Below are 22,962 nucleotides of genomic sequence, written 5' to 3'. Positions count from 1 at the left end.
CTCTTGGTCATTCATGCGGGTCTTAGCTAAACTGCATTTAGATTTCTATTCCCAGCCCCTGACCTTTCCTGACCCAACTCCACTGAAATGACCCCAGTCCAATTATGGCCTGGGGCTCTGGCCACCCCTGCCTAATCCACAGTTGGGAACTGACCTCCAAGAAGTTAGGAAGGGGAAAGAGAGAGAGAGAGAGAGAGAGAGAGAGAGAGAGAGAGAGATTGATTGAGATTCTCATACATAAAGTGGAGAGTGAAGGGGCAAGGCCAGTCCAGGGAGCTGGTTGGCAGGTGATCCCAGCATCTAGCTGTAGCCAGGTGTTGTGACTCCAGAGCCAGAGCTGGGCTCTTCCCACGACATGACACTCCCTGCAGAGAACACCAAGAGGGCTCTTCTCCCTTCTCTTCAGAAAGTTGATGGGAGAAGAGAATCAAGGCCAAAAGAGCTGTCCACTAGTCTCCTCCAGCCTGGGGCAGGGAGAGGTGAGCACAATGGGGTGGGGGTGACTGAGAAGATAGGGGTGAGGACCCTGATGGGGTAGAGCCCCCAGAATGGGGTCTTTGTCTCTTGGGCTCATGTCAGGGTACACTGGGAATGAGAAAGGCAAGAGCAGTGAGTTGCATAATGTCTCCAAAAACTCATATCCACCTCAGAAAGTGACCTTATTTGGCAATAGGATGTTTGGAGATGTAATCAGTTAAGGACCCCAAGATACGATCATACTGGATTTAGGGTGGGCCCTGAATCCAGTGACCAGTGTCCTCAGAAGAGAAGAGGACACAGAGCTGAAGACGATGTGAAGATGGGGGCAGAAGCTGCAGCGATTCTGCCACGAGCCGAGGAGCACCAGAAGCAGCCAGAAGCCGAAAGAGACAAGGGAGGACCCTTTCCGAGAGCCTTCGGAGGGAGTGTAGCTCAGCTGACACCTTGACTGTGAACTTCTGGCTTCCAGAACTGTGAGAGAATAAACTATCGTTTCAAGCCACCAAGGCTGTGGTTATTTGTTACGGCAGCCTTAGGAAATGAAGAGAGGCAGGAAATTGTCCACTCGGTGAAAGTGGTAGTGTCCAGAAGGGGCTGTACCAAGTGGTTGGCCTGGGGGGAGGAGAGCACAGGGAGGGAAGGGAGCCGGGCCAGACCCTGGTGCAGGTGCCTGCTGCCCTCTGCTCCAGCCCCCCTGGACCCTGCTTCTACCATTCCTGATACCACCCCCAGCCCCTCCCTGCTCTTTTGTATATCTTTCTGTATATCTTTTTGTTTGTGTATCTATGGAGTCTGCCTCAGCTCTCATTTCTGCAGAAATGCCTGCCTTTCTCATCCCTCCGTGTTGCTTAGCTTCTAGTCCACTACTGATTCTCTCTATGTATCTTTCTCTTTTGCTTCTCAGCTCTGCAGCCCAAAAAAAGAGGGTCTGATTGATCCAGATAAACACTATCTCATTTTGAGCCAGGCTGCCCTGAGCTCAGACCCAGACAACGTGGCCAAGACTAGGACTGGGATGGCCTTCCTCATAGTACAGAATACACCATTGATGTATGAGGAACTACGTGCCTTGGGCCACTTCTCTAGGGAGGGAAGTATGCTCTTGGCAGTGGCCTAAGGAGATGTAGATCCTGTTCCAGGAAGAATGCCCCAGCTGCTTATCCTCAGCAGGATTACCCAGGCACTCCAGGTCCCTCACCAGCTGGCCTCTGCGACCTTTCAGCCTCACCCCTGGCTTCCCCATGAGCCCCATTCACCTTAATCTCCTTACACTTTCGGCCCTTGTCCATGGTTCCTTGTCCAGTGTTCTCTTTACTCTCCACTGTCACTTGGCTCACTCCTTCTTATCTCTGGCTTAGGCGCTCTAATTTGTTTTCCAGATGTAAAACACACTACCACCAACTTAGTGGCCAGAAACGGTATACATTTATGATCTCGGTTTCCATGGATCAGGAATCTGGACTGGCTTAGCTGGTTCCGGTCATCTCAGGGTTCCATGAGGCTGTAGTCAGGCTGTTGACCAGGTTTGTCTTCATCAGAAAGGTAGACAAAGGAAGAACCCATGCTCAAGCTCACTCTGGTTGTTGGTAAAATTCATCTCTTCATAGCTGCAGGACTGAGGTCCTGTTTTCTGTTGGCTGTCAGCCAAGGTTGCTTCTTCAGCACCTGCAATGGGACCCTCTACTCAGTACGACAGTTTGCTTCTTCTCGGGCAGCAGGAGAACATTTCTGACCTCAGGGAAGGCTTTGCCCCCTTTTAAAGGGGTTCCAGCTGATCATGTCATGCTCACCCAAGATAGTCTATCTTTTGATTAACTTAAAGACAGTTGATTTTTGGAATTCAATTACATCTGTAAAATGCCTTCATCCTGCCATATACCATAAACTAATCACAGGAGTGACATCCATTATCTTTGCCATATACTGTAACCAGGGGTGGGAAGTCATGGGGGTCACAGTCCTTTTTCCTTCAGGAAACCTTCTTTGGTCCCCTGTGTCTACTTTCATGTCTGGCACGCTTTATGAAACACTTTATTTATGTGTCTGCCTCCCACACTGGAACATGAGCTCATCAAAGACAAGGAGGGCATTTTATTTCTGTATTCCAGGGACTTGAATGTAGAGGCTCCATAAATACTTGTCCAACTGAATTGGAAACCATAAATGGAAGCCTTTCTTCTTGGCCAGGGATGGTTAACACCTAACTCTGTGGTCCCTCCCCCACATGGTGACCATGGCAGACCTTACTAGTTGATCACAGTACTCCTGACCCCTTTCTGCCCCTACGGTGACCCGAGGGTCCTTCTCAGGGCAGAGAGGCAAGCAGAACCAACACACTCAGAGCCAGCATGAGAGATGAAACCTCTATTCTTACTATACTAGACACACACAGTACTCTTACAGGATAATATATATTTTTTTTTACCTTGCTTTTCCCTCCTTGATTTCTAACTCTCATCTCTTATTTCCTGAGAGAGGACACCCTGCCTCTCTTGAATCTCATCATCTCTTTTCTACCTGTCCAGGCATTGTGGACCTTGACTCTCCTCCTGGCTTTTCCGTTGCCTCCTCCTCTAGCCCCAGAAGTGCCATTGCAGGATCTTCTACTGCAACCACCAGACCTCAGAAAACTGCTCCTACCCAGCCCAAGCCCAGCCCAGTTCTCACACTGGAACTTATGATTTGGGCCTCCTCCTTCTGAGGCGCAAACCACATTAACGAGGTATTCATGTGGGCAGATGGCCTCGACCCAGCCTCATTCAGGAGATTAACTACCAAAGAATTATGTGTGAGGAAGTCCCGTGGCTTCCAGTATGCTGCCCCCCTCACAGAGAGCAGCAGTCACCCAGCCGAGGGCAGGCACTGCATCACAAAGTCCTGATTGCCTGGTCCCTATTTAACTTAGCCAACGGAGAGATCTCGGCCTCATATCAGACACTGTGGCCCTTTTACAGCTGTTGACAAATGGGGCTACACCACCCATGAACTCTGCTATGTGGAAGACTAAGAGGATCAGGAACAAATGACTAGAGAAAAAAAAGGAATAAACACCACGGGGTTATAAACTTTCTTCAAATGGATGAAATTACCAAGCCTGCTAGTCTCCTTCCTCTTAGAATTCTAGCAAGCTGTCTCAGGCTGGTTAAGCTTGTTTCTTGTTTTCCAAAGGACAGCAAGCACTTTGGGGTCTTAGACCTTGCATTTCACAGCTATTCAACCCTGATTGGAAACACAGTTCTCAGTCCTCCCTTATCAAGCAGGACCTGTCAGGATAATTTAGAGCTCAGGCAGAAGAAGCACATTGGAGGGTGTCTCTGGAGCATGTGGCGGGGAAGGCTGAAGATCTGGTGAGGAGCTGGTGATGGATGGAAATGTGAGGGGGTGGGCGGGGGGGGGGGAAGTCATTCATCTTCATGCACAGCACGGAAGTGAGTATAGTAGATTGAGAGTTTGCTTGGGACAAAGCCCAGAAAAGTGTTGGTTTCAGGAGAGGCTAGAAAGCCTGACCTCTGTATGTGTGTGCACCATGCCTTAACCTTCAGAGAGAGTCTGTGACACTGTGTAGGAAGCAGGGGTGAGGACAAGTTCAAGGTCATGCATCTGGTAAGCTATCTTGCCTCGAGGGCTTGCTTTGGTTCTGGGGCAAAGACTTGAAGGAGCAGACAATCCATTGGGCTGTGTTCCTACTTCAATATGACAGCTCCACTCGTATTAGTCTCACGCCCCAGACTTCCACAGAGTATGTGGCTTCACAACAGGATCCTGCTATTACACATTTTTCTAACTTTATACATTATGAGATGGTATTGCCAAGAGATGCTGCTGTTTCTGAATTGTTCTTGGATCGATTTGTTCTTCTTCTGAAATCTGATCATGGACAGCTTTTCAACAATTAAAAAAAAAGGATGTGAACACAATTTTCTCAATTTTAACATTTTCCCCCTGAAAATCTTAAGTGGTTTCCTCCGAAACCACTGGGGCCTACTACTTCCTGTCAAAACGAGAATCTAGGAAAGATAATGACTAATTTAGCAAGCAATTATGCATTTGTTACATTTATTTAGCTTGATCTATCAACATTTCATAGTGTTCTGCAGAGAGGAGCCACTATTCCTAGCTGCTCTGCTACCTGGACCCATGTTGCTTCCTGCAGCACTTGGGAAGCCGGCTCTGTAGTAAGCCACTGTGAAGAGGAACTCCCAGTGGGCAGGGCTAAGGGGCAGAGATGGACTTCTGAAGTCCACGACGGCCACCAGCTTGGCAGCTTTTCTGACATTTCTGCATTATTGGAGATTCAGGTGAGCATTTTGCTTTTGAAGATTCTGAATTGCAGAATTTGTAGACCAGGTTAACCTAGCCTAGAGCCTCTTATGATAGACTCTTAGAAGCTATAAACAGAAAGGTATGGAAAATATAGTAGAAGCATCCTAAAAACAATCAGTGAGACTGGTAGAAAGAATTGAAAGACAAGTCTATATGCAAATGTTGATTATCCAAATATTTTTCCATCAAAACGGCTTTTATGGGTTGAATCGTATTGCCCTGTTTCAATCCAGTCTCAGTTTATCAATAACCAGTGTTGTGGTTGGACTGGCCCCGTGGTTCTTATTATGATTGCAAGATGCCTTTCAGCAATAACCATCTGGAAACTTTGAAAAACATAAAGGTTTATTACTTGAGGCCTCGAAAATTACACAGCACACCTGGGGCCACACAGCGAGTAAGCAGGAAGAGAGAGACAGTGTGCATATATGCCTGGGGTTCTGCTTTTATTGGGGTTGAGTGTGGGACCTAGGGTGTCTGGGCTCACTCTTGATTGGTGAATTTAAGACATAAGAGCAAGGTACTTGCTTCAGCAGCACATATACTAAACTTGGAATGATACAGAGAAGATTAGCATAACCCCTGTGCAAGAATGACATGCAAATCTGTGAAGCATTGCATATTTTCAGAAGGAAAGGAGAATGTTTTGTGGACCATTTAGGGGTGTGTGTGTGTGTGTGTGTGTGTGTGTGGCAGCTTTTAAGCTATTAGTTTTTAAAGTCGGTACTTTTTAATAGGAACAACTTGACCAAAACTCTGTCACAGAATTTTGAGACCCATTAAACATAAGAGCAGGAATTTACAGCACAGGGAGAAAATTTAAAACACGGTGGCCCAAATGATCAGTTATGAAATCAACCAAGATTTCTAAAACAAAGGAGCCTCACTGAGGAGACGTTGCCTAGCTTTGGTCCTATGGCTAGCAAAAGTTTAAATCAGGCAATTGCATTACAATAAGAAAAAAAAAAAGATAGAGTTTATACTACACCACTCATTCCTCAGATTTGCACATTAAAATCCTGCCCCCCAGAACCTTAGAATGTGACCTTATTTAGAAATTGGGTCCTTGCAGATGTGATTAGTTAAGATGAGGTCATGGGGGGGGGTAGGATGTAGCCTAATCCAATATGACTAGTGTCCTTACACAAAGGGAAAATTTGGACACAGATACACACAGAGGGAGAGTGCTACGTGAAGATTGGAGTCACGCTTCTGCAAGCCAAGGAAATATCAGAAACCAGGAGAGAGGCCTGGAACAGAGCCTTCCTCAGTGCCTTCAGAGGGCACGCGGTCCTACCGACACCTTGATCTCAGACTTCCAGCCTCTAGAACTGTGAGATAATAAGTTTCTCTTGTTTGAGCCACTCAGTTTGTAGTTCTTTGTTACTACAACCTTAGTGAGCTCCTACACTGACTGTCGTATCTCTTGCTAGGGGTGGGGGCTTTGGGCAGACACTGAAGGGCTTTGGCTTGCCGTATGGTTTATTCCATCACCCCCGTACTTGGGAAGCACTTTTCTCCAAAGTTACATAACCTAAGAATAACCTTGGCAGGCTATAGAGGCTGGAAGTTGGCTGTAATTAGAAGACTTAGGGGTATTTTCATTTTATTTTTTTTAATATCTAAAGCAAGGCACACTTAACACCTAATTCTACCTCTTGATTAAACATTAAAGGTTCGCACCAGCTTAGCAGAACATGGAGTTATCTTTCAACTTGCAATCATGCTAAATTCATAAATCTAATTTGGCTCTGGCATTAGGCCAGGAACGAATATAAGAGATTAACTTTTTTGAACTATTAGGACTAAAAATGAAAATTATTGTTGTTCTATTCTTTAATTGATCGATTTAATGTGATTTCTAGGGGCCACACACAGATCTCTTGCATGTGGGAAAATAGGAAATGGGAAAGAGATACTCATCCCCTTCCAGCCACTCGCTTGCAAAAATTCAGTCATGGAAGATGTCACTGAAGTAATCATTTCTCAAGATGGCTTCTGATTTATGGACTCATAGAGCTCTACAGAGGTCACCTGGCGTAAACTCCACATTTTATGGATGAGAAAGTGAGGGTTAGAAAGTTAACATAGGTCAAAACCATGTGCTGAAGTTCCGTCACGTTCCAGTCACCGAGATAGCACTAGGGGCATCAGCACGAGTCCTGTCTCCTGCCCTCAAGGATCATATGGTCTAATGGGGGACAGAGGACAGTGATGGACATATGCAAAGGACACGCTATAGCACAGAGGAGAGGCTTTGGGCCTTTAGAATGGTGACTAAGGATGGTTTTCAGCCGAACCTCAAAGGATGACAAGAGCTGACTAAGTGAAGGAAGAAAAGAATGTGTTTTAGGCAATGAGGACTGTAGGGAGAATAGTCCGCAGCTGAGCCAGTCTAGTTCTCCAGCCATGCAGGGCTTTGCCTGCTATTTCAAAGAACTTGGGCGTCATAGGAAAATGACGGGAAATCCTTGAAATGCTTGGGGGAAGGGCCTGTTGACCTGTGTTTGTGTTTAGGTAGCTCTGTCTGTTGGAAAGGGGAAGGCTGGATTGGAAGGAGTTGGTCTCGGGTAAACTGCCAATAGTTCAGGTGAGAGATGATGATGATCCGGACTGGGGCAGTGGCCACAGTGATAGAGACACCGAGAATGGTTGGCACTTGGAAATCAATAGGCTGTGTCGTGAGGGAGATGGAGGTGACAAAAAGGCCGCAAGCTTCCTAGTTTGGGGTCCGATTGAGTGGTTGCAAGCGACAGAAACCCAGCTGAAATTGCAATTGACCCCTGAAAAACACAGGTTTGAGCTGTGATGATCCACTCACTTACATGCAGAGTTTTTTTTTCAATAAATATGCAGTTGGCCCTCTGTATCCATGGGTTTCACATTCATGGGTTCTATCACTGTGGGTCGAAAACAGTATTTTTTTGATCCCGGACTTGAGATGGACTCTAGTTTGAATCGGCTGAGTTGGAGCACAGTGGACACCCAGTAAATGGCAGAGCACATATCGGTCTGAGGCTATGGGGAGAAATGCCAGCTACAATTGGAGCCAACAGCAGACAAAGCATGAAGCTTGACTGCCTAGAGTTAACTCTTGTCTCTTCAACTTACTAGCTGTGCAACCTGGGGCAGATTTCTTAACCTCTCTGTCCTCATTTTCCTTATCAGTAAAATTGGGTCATATCGTACTAATCTTAAAGGATTGTCATAGTAGGCTATTACAATGAAGCCAGACATAGGGTAAACACTATAGAAGTGTGAGCATTTCTTATCAAGGAGATCAGTGAGGCAACTTTGTCTTTGGAACCCAGGGGAGTAGAGCAGGCTAAGCAGAAGGGAGGGTCAAAAGTGTCTGAGACAGCAGAGATTTTGGAGCCCTTGCCAAAGCTAAGACGATTTGGGAAGCCCTCTTTTAAAAATACAAACTTAGATAGAAAAGCTACTTTATATTTAGAAGGGGAAATTACATCCAAACAAATTACGCATTTAAAATAGACCAATAAGCACGGCAGCCAAAAGGTGCTATGCAGATGCAGCCAGAGCTCAGGCCTCATGGACTGTGTGGTGAATGCCCCGTGGTGGGTGGGAAGGAGGCCCCTGTGTTTGCAGAGCCTTTGGGGATGTGATGAGTTTCCCACTCAGCTCCCAGCGGGAGACTGCATGGCACTGGCTGAGCTCCTGCCTTGGCGATGTAGCCCTCATTCTTCATCGAGGGAAAAGAGAGTCCCCAGGAAGTCCCGTCCACACGAAGCAGACACGAGGGGCCCTGGGAACAGATACGTATTGTCCTTGATATCTGCTCGTCATAAAGTGTTGTCTCAGGAGGACTTCCAGGGTCTCTCCACTCCCATCTCCCACCCACCGTTCTTCTCTATCTGGAATCCTGCTGTCTCCCTTCTATGTTCTTTTGTAACCATCATCAGTCTTTTTAGCTAGAAGACTATGTCCATGAGGGCAAGCCCATAGCTCTATTCACTGCTGCATCCCAAGACCACAGAGCCTGGTACGAAGTCTGCCCTCAAAAAATCTGTGCTGAAGAAATGTATGGATTCATTAATTAATGAAGGACCGAAATAATGGAAGAGAAAGTCCTTGGAATGCCTAAGGAGTTAAACTGTACATAGTTTCTTCCCTTTCTTTACTTTTGAAAGTGTATTCACATGTGTGGATTAATCATTTGTTGGGAAATAAAAGGACCAGGGAGGATTACTGGGTCAGGAATACTGGCTAGTGAGAAACCTGAAGTCTCTGCATGAATATTTCCTGTTCCTCCTACATGTGGGAGATAATCCAAGCTCGTATGTAACTAAAACACATGTTGTTTCTGTACTACCTTGTTCAAGATATTTCTGAAAAGGCTCATTGCAAAGATGCTATTCAACAGAGGTAATAGAGGTCTGACCCTTGAACATACATTCTTCCTGAAACATGAACACATTAAACCCAGAGCCAGCTGGGATGTAGACAAAAAGCACAGAGCTCAGGGGCTGGCCAGCTCTGCCTCCTTCTAGCTGTGGGACTCTGAACTAGTTGCCTAATTTCTCAGAGCCTCAGGATTAAGGGACCTCCAAACTCTGAGCTCATGCTTCTTTAGGACAAACTCAGGTGGAGCTAATCTCAGGGACACCCCGTGGGGATTCCAGGTGCCAGAGCATCCTGGCACCTCTCACATTCCCATAGCTCATTGCAGCCCACCCTGAGCCAGTGCCCAAAGCTGGGCTATGGAGAGACATTCTGGGCAAGAGGAAAATCTTAGGTAGAAGGACTATGGCCTATCAGATGAAAAGGGGATTAAGAAGGAAGGAGGGCTCAGACCCTTTGTTTTAGGGAAGCCAGGCTTGCTTCAGTGCTTTTTCCGCTACACAGCATTGGGCCAGTAGAGGGCAGAAGAGAGCAGTGTTGCTTTTTTTCCAGGCCCACTAGCAAAGGCGCTAGTCCCATGGACTGACTGCCCAGGACAGGTGGCATCATATATCCATTCACAGGGTTCTTTAAAAATTTATTTGTCAACTTACAGGTTGTTTGAACTTGAACAAGTCACTTCACCTCTCTGAGCCTTGTTTTGCATACCTATCCGATGAAGAGAAAGTATTTGCCTCATAGGGATGCAAGGTTTAAATGACATAACACGTCTATTTAGCAATTTCTGACACAGAACAAGTATTCAAAATGGCTGATCCTATGGCCATTATTAATTAATTTGTTCGATTGTTAATTAATTAATTCGGTCATTTCAATTCACAAAACATTTATTTATCTAGTACCTGTTATGTAAAAAATACTACCCTAGGTGCTAGGAGGGTGGGGATGAGTTTCACAGATGACTCGGATATGGTCCCCCAGATAGAGAAAACTTTGCAAAGTAACTGCTATGAGGAAGATGAGGGATGTTCCCCACTGGTGGGAGACACGAAGGGCACCTTTTCGAATTGCTGAGCCTTTGAAATAAACAGCTTATTGAAATCACACATGTGCAGGCCTCGGCCCAGATGCACAGAATCTCCATCTCCAAGGATGGGGCTGGCTTGTCTATGTCTTTAAAAAGCTTCCCAGTGATTCCGATACTAAACTAGATTCAGGGAACCACTTAGTTGGATATTGAAAAAGGCATAGGACTTAATCCCCTGAAGATGAGGGCCACCAGGACCCTCCTCCCTCCTGAGGAGGGCTTGCTATTGCTGTGGGTGCAGGAGACTGGGTCAGGATTGTAGAAGCTCAAAATGAAAGGGACACAGGGAATCATCCCCAATGCAGTGACCTTCTCCCCCTCCTCAGAGGCTTGTGGTCCTGGAGCCTTGGCTTGAATATTGTTGATTTTCTTTGAACCTCAGTTTCCCCATCTTTAACAAAAAAGATTGAATCAAGTGATCTTTAGATGCCTTTCATCTCAGGCGTTATATGACTTTTATGTGGACATTAGTGCTCTGTAAGGCAGCCTGTTAGATAAGACAGCGTGAACTTCAAGAGGAATCTACTTTGTGCCTTCTATAGTGCCCTGTTACCCACAAAGAGAAAGTCTGAGCCCTTTCCATTTTGGATGTAGACCCTGCCTCCTCCTCAATCTGTCTCATCTCCTTTCTTTTCAGTTAAAATGAATGACCTGCTCACTCTTCCCCAAGGCCTTTCACATCTTTGCCCTTTGTCACATCCTCTATCATCCTGAAATTCTCTTCTTCCCGCCGACCTTCACCCCACTCTGCACCTGAATTCAAGCCTTTCAAACTCTGCAGGACTTTGTTAAAATGCTGCCTCCTCTGTGAGGTAGTCCCCAATTTCTCTCAAATCAAGTGGCTTCTTTTTTGTGTGTCCCCCATGCCAAACTTTCCATCATTATCATTGTTACTGCTATCGGCTAACATTCACAGAGTGCTTACTGTATGCTAGGCGTTATGCACGCTCTATTTTATTGACTCCTTTCACAAGCTTGTGATAATGACACCACTGCCATTTCCATTTCATTGGTAAAGAGACTGAGATTCAGAGTGCTTAAATAAACAACTTACCCCTGGAGACTCTGCTGTATACCCCAGTAGTTTCTACAGATGTCTCATCTCAATACTAGACTGAAGACTCCTCCTAATCATACTAAAGGCGGCCACTATATGGAAAATTTGAAAATTTTTGTTAAAGAATGCAGAAGTCTCTAGGAAGATAACACTAGCATAGGTGAGGTAGAAAGTAAATGCTATCTCTTGGGACATGTAAAAATGGGAAAAATCACTAAGAGATGAAAACATTAGGGTCAACCCCACCCTAGTGCAAGTCGATGAGCTCTAACTGTGTCTAGCAGGCTGAGAACCCATGTTGAAAGCTCTGGGTTTTGACCCCAACCTTGCATGGCATCCCAGAAACTGTTTACAGTGAAGAATTTATTAAAAAAAAAAAAAAAAAGTTGAGGGCAGAAAATAAAATAACAACTCAGCACACAAAAGAAGTAAAATTAGTTTTTATTTTTATTTATTTTATTTTATTAATTATTACTTTCAAGTATACATACAGTACATCAGTTAGACATTTATATAGTTTATAACATGATCCCCCTGATTGCTCTTTCTTTCCTCTGGCTCTCCACCTAGTCATTACATTAACGCTAACTGCATTTCCAATGAAATCTAGTTTTTAATTTGGCTCTTGGACTTGGTGGAAAAGGTGGGCACAGTGTGTATGTGAGGGGTAGAGTGGAAGAAGCCTCTTTTACAAGGCCCGTGACACACACCTTTCCTTCCTACACAGTTGCTTTTTAATTCAAGAAGTTGCTCAGATGGGAAAAGCTGCCTGTCCGTAATTGTCCCAGTGGTGGCCAGCATTAATGGAGCGTGTGAAACTAGCCTTTGGGGAGAAGGCATTTGAAGAATGACTGCCAAGGGTTAAGAACCAGGAGGTTTATTTTTCATCTGTGCAGCAACAAGTCCCAGATCCTTCTTTTCATGCTGGGAAAATTTTTTTCTTGGCCTTTCAAACCTCCAAATGAATAGAGGGAAAAAAGTGAACTAAAGTGGTTCCAATTTGCAACAAGAGTACAATTTCAATTGATTTAAAGGGAAGCAACACAAGTAATGATCACAGAAAGAGACTGGAATTAGTCAATAAAGAAGGTTCAAGGTCCGAAAACTAACTTCTCTCTCATTAGCTTTCAATGACAAGGATAAACAAGAAAGGTGGTTCTATTTATCAGGTTCCTAAAAAAAAAAAAAAAAATCATGAAGTGGTACATCCCATGGTTCAGGACCCGGACCAGGTCATAGGAAGAACTAAAATATAATCTGGAATCTCCCTCACCCCCTAACAGCATGGTTTTATTTATAGAAATGTGCTTATTAATTACAGCCTTCCCCAGAGCTTTGGCTGCTCCCAGCTAGATGTTCTCATCATCCAAGAAACCTGGATGTTTTTTGTGACAAATGTTGCTTAAGTAGTATATCAAAATAATCTCCCTTTCCATCCTTCATCCTCATCTTCCCCATACTCCATCTCATTCTGGCTCTCAGCCAGAGAGAACTATTTTTATTACTTCAATTTCTTCAGTTTCTATCGTTGGACATCTCACTATCCAGTGGAACACGGTCATGAGCAGTACAGATGTAATACAAATGAAGGGCTCAGAACTGACCTTGGCACACAGTACACACTCAATAAGTATTTTCTAATTTTACCCACAGGGTGATAAATGCTTTGCTCTGTGTGTGTGTGTGTGTGTGTGTGTGTGTGTGTGTGTGTGTGTGTTGGTAGAGAAGAGGGGCAGTTAGCACAGTGTGCCATGTGAGACTAAGAAAGGGGGTCAGGAAAGGCTCGGGCTATGAGTGAATGTGACTTTCATTTGCAATAGCAAGTATGAGAGTTTATATTCTAAAGAATAGGGTGTGTCCACAGAGTCGTCGATGAAGGAGCTGTAGGTACAGGTAAGAGAGAAGGTACTGCCACAGAATTTGGAGTTTTATCTCGTAGATTCTTAAACCTTTCCATGTCCTAAAAGCAAAATGAAGGGAAAATGAGTCTAAGGGGTCTAAGGGCAAAGCCCAAAGAAGTTTTTTCCAAGATCGGCATTTCAAAGGGGGTCTTGTATTTTATCTTTAAAACCTTTTGAAGTTTGTGTTCTACTCTAATTATATTACAATATAAAAGTAAAAATGATGGGACCCTAGGAAGATGCTCCTTGTTCATCTGGGAGTGGGGAAGGGTTGGTACCTAACATACACCCCTGGAACCTATCTGCTCAGCATGAGAAACAGCACTGTGTGTGATGGGGGAACACTTGGGGAGGGTTTCAAGAGGGAGAGAGGTGTGCTTAAGTTCAAGTTTCAGGGAGATGGATCGGTGAGTTAGAGGGAGCGAGTAAAGTGGCTGGGACACTGGTCCACAAGTAGTTGCAGTTGTTCATTGCCCAATTGAAGGAGGTGGCAGGGCATGGAGCTCAGAATGGTGCTGCCTGCGGCAAGTTCCCCCGTCCCAGGAAGCCTTCCTCACCATTGAGAAGAATGGCCATACTTTGTAGTTGTTTGAAACTCTCACTTTTCCTAATTTGATTCATTGAGGGTTCTTGGTCTTAAAGATTCACCATTTCCAGGCAATGTAACTGACTCAAGCTTGAAAAATGTCTATGAGACGACGCCTTAGCAAGCACCACGCAGCATGGCTGCGAGTGGGAGGGCCACTCAGACTCGCTGGGAGGTGTCCCAGGCAGTGCAGAGCGCGCGTGGAAGGCCCTCTGGTCTGCAGCTCGCACTCTCAGGGATGATTTGCCCGCTGCCCCAGACTGCCCATCTCTGCTTTGGACAAGTTTGGGCCCCGTGGCCTGTGCCAGGAAGGGGCGCCCGGGTGCCTCATCGGCAGTCTTCTTTCGTGCTCCTCATAGCATTGCATGAGTCCCCATCTCTCATGGAACCGACCAGCCCCAGTTCCTTACTGTCATGTGGGGGTGTTCCCTGTATGAGAGCCTACTGACTTTTCCTCCCACCCTCTGAGCCTGTCCCCCTCTCAGACAGTCTGCCCCATCGTTTCTTTAAGCTTTCTTATGTGTCTCTGTTTTTGTTTGTTTTTGTTTTGTTGCTGTTTTTCATCTTGTGGATATTTGACAAAATAGTCACAAACAAAAAGAAGGGAAATGGTTTATAGCAAGGATAAAACATAAATTGAAATCTCACCAATTTATTCTATCACATAAGCCTTTGTTACTGTAACCTCCCCACTGTTCCGGCTAAACATCTTTTAAAGCCGTAAGCACCCGTGTTATATGTTCTTTTCTGAACTGAGTGCAGAGAGTTTGACAAAAGCTGGGCAGTCAGCAATGTAGACAGAGAGACCTGGGAGATGCTAAATAGGTTATAAAAATGGTTGTGATGAATGATGATAATACTGAAGGTGAAGGAAGTGAGGGATCCCTTCCATATCTGTCTGTTCTCTCTGTTCTGTCTGTCTCTCTGTCTCTCTGTCTCTCTGTCTCTGTCTCTCTCTCTCTCTTATCTATCTATCTACCTACCTACCTACCTATCTAAATATGCACACACACTTAGCTCATATACATATAAGCATACTCAGGAGTGCATAATTTTGCAGTCTCCTGACTTGGTGAACACAGGCAGGTACCGTGCTATCCCTGTCAAATAGCACCTTTACAAATTGCAGAGAAATGTTGCTTTATTCTAATTAAGTGAGATGAGGCACCTAGGGAGATTTCTGGGGTGACTGAACTTTGGGACAGGCCTCATAACTTTCCAAGTTTGCAGATGTGAAATTTGGTCATGTACCCAAGAGCGACCCCTTGGGGGATGGACTTCCGCAAACCAAATGCAAAAGAGATGGATCCAAAAACCCAGATTCTGATATTGAAGTTTATCTTTACTGCTGAGGATACCAGGTCCACTTGCCTGAGCTGCCTCTTTCTGGTGCTTTCTCATCTGGTGAGCACAGATTCAAGGAAGGGAAACTCGGTGCTGCCAAGAAACCTTCTACTAGTATCCTGAAGAGTGTGAGGAATTTATCTTTGCATCCGCATCTCCACTGAGCACAGACCTGGCTCAGTAAAGGTGATCGTAATGGGCACTTACTGTATACCAGACTGTGTGGTCCAAACACTTGACATATATGATCCCATCTAATCCTTAAAACCACCCTATGAGGTAGGTACTATTATTACCTCCATTTAATGGGCAAAGAAATGGAGGTTGTGGTTGACAGAAGAATTTTCCCCCAAAGATGTCAATTCTCCAACCCCTGCAATCTGTGAATATGTTATCTTATATGGCAAAAGATTCAGTTATCTGATTAAGGTTAAGGGTCTTGAGATAGGGAGATTATCCCGGATTGTGTAGGTGGGTCCAATCACAAGTCCTTAAAATTGGAGAACTGTCACCAGCTACAGAGAATCATAGAAATGGCAGCAAGAGAAGAATTTTGCCCCCGTTGCTGACTTTGAAAATGGAAGAAGGGATTCAAGGAAGGTAGGCAGCCTCCGAAAGCTGGAACAAGCAAGGAGGAAATGGTTTCTCCCCTAGCGTCTCCAGGAAAGAATGCAGCCCTTCTGACATCTGGATTTTAGCCCAGTGAGACCCATGGGTACTTCTCACCTACAGAACGAGAAGGGAATACATTTGTATTGCTTTTAAGCCACTGCGCTTATGGTAATTTGTTACAGCAGCACTAGAGAACCAATGTAGATTTTTCAGAAAGGTTAAGTGGCACAGGAATAAATGATAAAAACCACAGTTGAAATCTAAGCAGTCTGGTTCCAAAACTTATGCCCTTAACTACGCTGCCACATGGCCAAGTTTAACATCGTTATCCTTTGAATGAATAAATGCATAAGAAAGAGGAAAGAAGGAAAGATAATTAGTGAAAGGAAGAAAGTAAGGAAGGGTAGAAAGAAAAAACATGTATATGAGATTGATACAACCCTTGTGTTTGATGCATTTCCATTATGAGGATATTCTTGCTTACTTAACAATAACCACAGAGCAAGCTCTCTCTTTCTCTCCTCATTTCGCCTCCTATACTGCTAGAAGAACCTAATGATGCAATCTGAAACTCACACCAGCTGCACCTTCTTCTGAATATCTGTTTAGTCAGAGCACAGTAGAATTTCCAAGAAGCCAGTGTGCACACAAGCACATTGCTTTGTGTTCAGTTTGGTGGTTCGGGGCTGAGATTTAGGAGGTGTCATTATCTCATACATATCTCATAGACATGCCATCTCACTTACTTTATGTTGACTTCACCAAACCACCTATTTAAGGCACAACCAGAGTTGCCAGATTTAGCAAATAAAAAACAGAATACTCAGTTAAATCTAGATCTCGGATACCTACAAATAGTTGTTTAGTATGTGTACCTCAAATATTACATGGGATATACTTATCCTAAAATGTATTCTTTGTTTGTGTGAAATTCAAATTTAAGTAGGCATCCTGTATTTTACCTGGCAACTCTACACACAGCAGACCAGCAGGGAAACTATTCTGGGGCAGGGGACCTTTCCTTACCTACTCGAACCATGCTGGGGAGAGCTGTCCATTCACGCCAGCAATGGAAACTGAGTCACCTTGCTCCTTCTTCACAGACCTACTTCATGTCCCAGTCCCAGGTGTGTGTGTAGAGGTTGGGTACAGCTGAGGGAGGGTGAGGTGGGGTGGAGAAGACGGGCTGAGACAGACAAAGAATTCTCTGACCAGCCCTCATGACCCAGAAGATGCTGTCCGGTTACCTTCAGCTTTCCAGATGATTCCTTCTTTGCTTCTAGAAATGGGGTGGTCAGGTTGGCCTGCGAAGGAAGGAAGGAAGAGGCAGAGGATTATGAGAATGAGTCCCCCTTTGGGGCCTTTGGGCCTCTTGGTTCTCATAGCAGTTTGCCTATGGTGCAGAGCCCCAGATCCAGAATATCCGAGCTTTGGTTGCTACACCATTACCCCTAACCCAGTAACACCATCTATCACCCGCACTCTCAGAATCCCCATAATTCACCCAATTCTTAATTTTGTCTCTTGTTTTTTCTTTTCTGCCAGCCATTGCATTGGTTGTTTGGGAACTCGATCTTCAGTCAACCAATGAACAAGAGGTGGTTATTGAGTGCTTACTTTGTTAGTCCCAGTGGTAAAGACAAACATCTGTTCTCCAGGAGCTTATAGTCAAACTGGAAAAAAAAAAAAAAAAAAGATTTGATTACATAGGGATAAAAGAGCAAATGACAAGACAGTTCTGTCATTTTTGAAACATGCATTAGATGTCTCTTGCCCTGTTGGGTGCATGAGACATGGGAAAGAAAGCTGGGCACTCAGTACAGCTGAGGAGAGTCCAGAAACAAACAGTTGCTTGAATGCACAGGGAAGAGGCTTCTAGCCCAGACTGGAGACTTGGCTAAAACTGTCTTTAGAAAGAGACACAGAAGTCAATTAAGTGAATGAAGGTCATGGGGTTTTGGTCAAAATGGAGTGGAAAGGATGTTTCAGGCAGAAGGAAGAGCAAATACAAAAACCCGTCATGAATGAAAGTGCATAAAGCGTCATGAAAACTGCCAGTGGTTCTGCATGGCTAGAGCGGAGTGAGGTGGGTTGATGGGGCTAGAGGTGGCTAGGAGGGGCTTGATCATGGATTCAGATGTCTGATTCTAAAGGAGGAGGTGAGGTCATTGCAAAGGAATATAGTCGGGAAGGCCTCATGCAGGGGTGCAACTTGTGCTGGGAGGGTTTGTCATGATGGAAACTCCTTGAGCTGAGGGAGCCGGCAGAGATGGTATTGCTGGACAAACCTATGGGGCTGGGCACGGGTTGGCGGGTGGACCTGCTGTGAGTGACAGGAGAATCCCGCAGCCACCAATATGTGGGAAGTTAACATTAGGATGTCCTGCAGGACATGGGTATCTTTAGAGGTGGACAGAGCCTGATGACATGAGTAGGGGGATGGAAGAGATTTTATTCGTTGCACCAATCACTGCCTGAGGACATCATACAATATTTTCCCTTTGGTTGCCATAACAACCTGGCAAGTTACACAGTTTCTGTATGTCCATGCAAGGAAACTTAAGTTCAGAAATGTTAAATAACTCACACAGGTCACTTGGGAAGAGCCTGGATTTGTAGTGTGGTCTGTCTGAATTCAAAGCCACGGGAAGATGACTTCTACCCCCAGTTCCCTTTGAAATTTTGACTATTTAATTCTCTCTTCTCCATTCATTGTATAATTAGATAGAGAAAAACTTATCCACCAGAATTCCTCCTGGGGAGTGACCACTGAACTTGTCTGGAAAATATGCTTGGATAAGCTGTTTCAGGGCGGAAGGTGAAGAGAGATTCTGAGAGCATATTTAAGCAACAAAAGCTGGTCTCTTAACTGTAGTGCCTGAGTCAAGAGTTTTGGGGGCTATTGGCTTTGCATTTGAACCTCGGTTGTCCTTAAAAGGTTGTTAATTTGTTCACCATCTGGTCTTGGTATCTCCTATTGCATCATATAGAAACGCCAGTTCTGAAGAACCCAAACCCTGACCCCTGAGCACTTGGACAATGCCGGCTTGTCACTTATTCATTCAACATGGGCATGCCACTTATGTCCAGCTGGGCACTTGTTCTGTGCCAAGTGACAAGTAAAGAGGTATGGTCTTTGTTCTCTGTGGCTGTCCAGCGTAGTGCCATCATCTACAGATTTCGAATCAGACACCCCTATCCGCACATCATTTTGAGCACACTTCCCCGATACATGTATATGTGTTTAATTTATGATATAATATATAGTATAAATTATACACATCAGCCACTATTATGGACTGAATGTTTGTATCCTTTCAAAATTCATATGTCGATGATGTCCTAGTGCCCTAGCGTGATAGTATTAGGAGATGGGATCTTGGAGAGGTGATTAGGTCACGAGGGTGGAGCCCTCATGATGGGATTAATGTTCTTCTAAAGAGACAGGAGACAGATAGTTTCTCTCTTGACCATATGAAGATATGGACTAAAGGCAGCCATCTGGGAAATGGGAGGCAGGCCCTCTCTGGACACTGAATACCATCTAGTCTATGCTTTTTTTGAAATAACAACCCAAACCAGGACACCACTGTTTCAATAGTTTGTGAAAATAATAACACACGCACAAAATAGAAACATTAAAATAATGAGGAGTATATGAAATAAACACATTTAATTTAACATTTTTATTAGCAAAACATCATGAGTGATGCTGGATGCCCTTACACATCTCGAATAGTCATTTTGGCAATTAAAATCTTATGTGCTGACTTGTCTTTTCAGACCTGGTTAGATCAGAGTTGTTTTTAGCTAAGAAATTAGGTCGACCATGAGCTTGCACCGGGAGGACCATTGAACTCACATCATTAGCATCACCTTCACCCCATGGTTTCTTCCCAGAAATGTCTGAAGCTGCTTGTTTGTTTTGCAAGGGTTGGTTTAGTTAAATAACTCGGTAATATATTGTGAAAGTTCTCTTAGCTGGGCACACAGAAACAACCCATCGCAACGTATCTGGAAGTGAAGGGGGGCTCAGTATATCCGCTGTCCACGGCTTGGACTTTTCCCACTCTTCCCTGGGTGCTCGTGGATCTTCATGCCATGTGGCTGCCTGACACGGGACTGAATCATGTACTAGTGTCAATATGTATATGAAATGTGAGTAAGGCTCAGTTCATATTTTTAGATAAAAATAAAGATCAGCAGGAGTTCTAATTTTATTTTCTCAGCACTCACTGGATCACCTTGTATACCCTATTTTGGAAACTACCCATCTGCTGGGAAGGGCATATCCATATGAGCCAAAGAATCACACAGTGAATATTTAAGTATCAATCGTGATGCATGCAATGAAGAAAAATCTGGGCTGCTGAGAGACAGCACAAAATAGGAGGTCTTGACTTTCTCTAGGTGATCAGGGACCTCTTCCTGGAGAATGCCAATCGAGATGAGCTCCAAAGGCAAAAAATCATTTCTCAAATGAAGTGTCAAGGAAGGGATACCCAGATAGAGAGAGGAGCATTTGCAAAGGCCTGGAGGTCTGAGAAAGTAGAATCCACAAAGGGAACTGCATAGAGGTTGGTGTGGCCAGAGCACAGAAGGTGAGGGGGACAGTGGCATGAGATGTGCCCTGATAGCACACATTTCAAAGGAGGTGCTGAGACAATCCCCCGGGATGAAAAGAGGCTGAGAGGTCGAGGTCTGGAGCAATAATGGTGAGAACAGATTGTTCGTTCCATCCCTGGGTGAGGAGGAGAGGTCTGGGCAGCTGGTGGTAGGTGGGGCCCCAGGGACTCTGAGGAGCCCACTGAGATTCAGTTGAGAATATCCCAGAGATAAGAGAGATTAATAATGACAGAAGGCAGTGAAGCGTGTGGGGAAGGGCCAAGGATCCATTGACGACAATCACAGCTGCCGATAAAAGCTCAAACACTGTCCACTGGCAAGTCTTTCCTTCATGTTGAAGTTATGGTCTGTGTCTCCATGCCTCCACTGCAGTGTTAAATTATACATTCATTCCCTTACCACATGGTTCTGCTCACCTCAGCTCTGTCCAGAACCTCCAGGTACAGAGAAGACTTTCAAAGTGAAATATAAATTGTCTTATAACCTGTATTTAATTCATGCCACCTTACAATGATCTAAAAAGAAGCCTCTACAAATACATTTTAACATGCACATACATCCTGCAAAGACTGAAGAAAGGAAAAAAGAAAATACTATGTCATTAGCCTCAGTTACATTCGATGAACAAAACATACTTCTTTACTCTGGGTAAAATATCTTAGGATTCACTGGAAGTTATTTACAAAGCTAGTACCGAGAAACCAATATTTACTCTGAGAAATACATCTGTTCTTGGGAGGCAGCATTGTGAAGGCCAGAATGCAAGGATTTTGGAATCAGGCCAAAGTTGGAATCTGGGATCTCAATTATCTGCTGTGTGAACCTGGAAAGCTTACTTAATTTAAGCACTCAAAACCCGAATTTCCTCATTTGCAAAATGGAGGAAATATATTTCCCTCTCAGGATTATTACGAAGATGAAATGAGGTGGTGAACATTCATGACCACTGTCTTTGTTGCCTACTAGAGTCCCCAGCTGTGTGTGGCTGTGTGCATCCATGTGAGTGTATAGACCTGTTCAATGATGTCATCTAAGAGGAGTCAGCTAAGAGGTTGCAATTGGAAGGTCTTCACCATTTACAATTCACTACTAGCCCAGGGAAAATATGAACCCTTTTGAAAAATCTGGAACATTTTTTTAACTTCCCATCTATGTTATTTTTTCTGACCTACTTGTTGGTATGTGATGTTGGCCAAATTACTTAAAGGCTTCTTATTGTATCTTCTATATTCTTGGAAGTACCCTGAAATTCTAGGAAGAGAGTAGAAAGGAAAGTAGGAAGACATAGAAAGAATGAAGGAAGAAAAGACGGAAGAAAGAGGGAAGGAGAGACTAACCAAGGTAGAGAGAGAAGAAAGAAGGGGGGAAAAAAGCAACAGTGTTAAATCGGAAGCACTTGAATAAAGCTTCCTCTTTGTCAGGCCCCGATCTAAATTCTTCGTTAATCCTTTCATTTAATTGTCACAGCAATCCTATGAGGTAGGAACTGCTATCATCTGTTTTGCAGATGAGAAGACTGAGCATCTGGCGCCTCCTTGCTATGTGGCTTGAGCCAGGTTGCTAAGCTTCTCTCAATCTCCTTTTCCTCACCTTTAAGATAGGAATAATCATAACATCCACCTTGCTAAGTTTTCTGGTGAGGATTACATGGTAATGCACACAGAAAAGATTCTTGTTCTAGATATCACGCATAGTAGGAAGTGTTATTGAGCAAGGATGATCTCAATTCTTTTCTGCCAAGAGCCTTGGAGGGAAAAGGAATGCAGGGGTGAGTAGAGAGCTTCGAAGATGGCAAGTGAGTCCTGAGTTGTGTGGGAGGGAAGAGGGCAGTGAAGTTTAATTCTTGCAGGATCCTGTGGGTCCTCGGGAAGGAACAGATACCAACGTAAGTTCTGCAGTAGTTTTATTTCTGCCTGACAGTCGACTTTCCACCAGAGCCCTCTTCTCAGTTCCCACAAGTGTGATGGGACAGAAAAGAGAGGCTCGAATTTCATGCGGAACAACTCCAGGTCTTGTTGCCACAGTGAAAATCAATCAAACAGCATGACGAGGCTGCAAATAGGTTTTAATTTTATAATCCTCAAAGTATGTCCTCCGATCAGTGCCTGCTTCTTCATGATTGGTGGGCATAAAGCAAAGCTCAGATAACAACTGCTCTCTAAAGAGCCCTTCACCTAAGCTTGAGGTCCTGGAGGAAGGATACTAGGCCAGGAACCAAATAGGGAAAGTGAAGCCCAGAGTCATTTGCTGTCTTGCCCAAGGCCATACCACTTAGCTTGCAGAAGAAGGCGGATCCATTTGGTTACACAACTTCAGCATGCTCTGTTCATATTTATTACACAAAATTGGTGGCGCTTGGTGTTGGACAGTGGGACAGCCCTGAGGGAGGCAATCAAGCTTGGGTCCAGGTCTTTTAACTCTTTCCACTGTGCTAAAAGAGCATCTCACAGAGTCTGCCTTTTGAAGAAGTTAATGCTTGGAAGTACATGAACTATTTTCTGAGCTTCTGGTTCCTATGATCAGGGCAGCAGCTTGCTAGACATGAGCTCAAGTTAGCACAGGGTGCTTGTTCTTGGAGGCTGGT

General features: G+C 44.5%; 1 protein-coding gene and 1 non-coding gene across 3 annotated transcripts in view; both read left to right on the top strand.

The window, feature by feature from the left end:
- ASIC2 (acid sensing ion channel subunit 2) overlaps positions 1-22,962 on the top strand; it is a 929,683-nt gene that overhangs the window by 361,454 nt on the left and 545,267 nt on the right. The gene's annotated exons all lie outside the window — the stretch shown is intronic.
- Positions 5,324-5,430, top strand: LOC118604389. The gene has a single exon (XR_004951705.1). It is a non-coding gene; the product is annotated as a U6 spliceosomal RNA (small nuclear RNA).

This window comes from Rousettus aegyptiacus, unplaced genomic scaffold, assembly GCF_014176215.1.
Source record: "Rousettus aegyptiacus isolate mRouAeg1 unplaced genomic scaffold, mRouAeg1.p scaffold_m13_p_6, whole genome shotgun sequence".
In the NCBI taxonomy this organism is placed as follows: domain Eukaryota; kingdom Metazoa; phylum Chordata; class Mammalia; order Chiroptera; family Pteropodidae; genus Rousettus; species Rousettus aegyptiacus.
The sequence above is the reverse complement of the archived record's forward strand: the minus strand, read 5'-3'. Positions and strand labels throughout refer to the sequence as shown.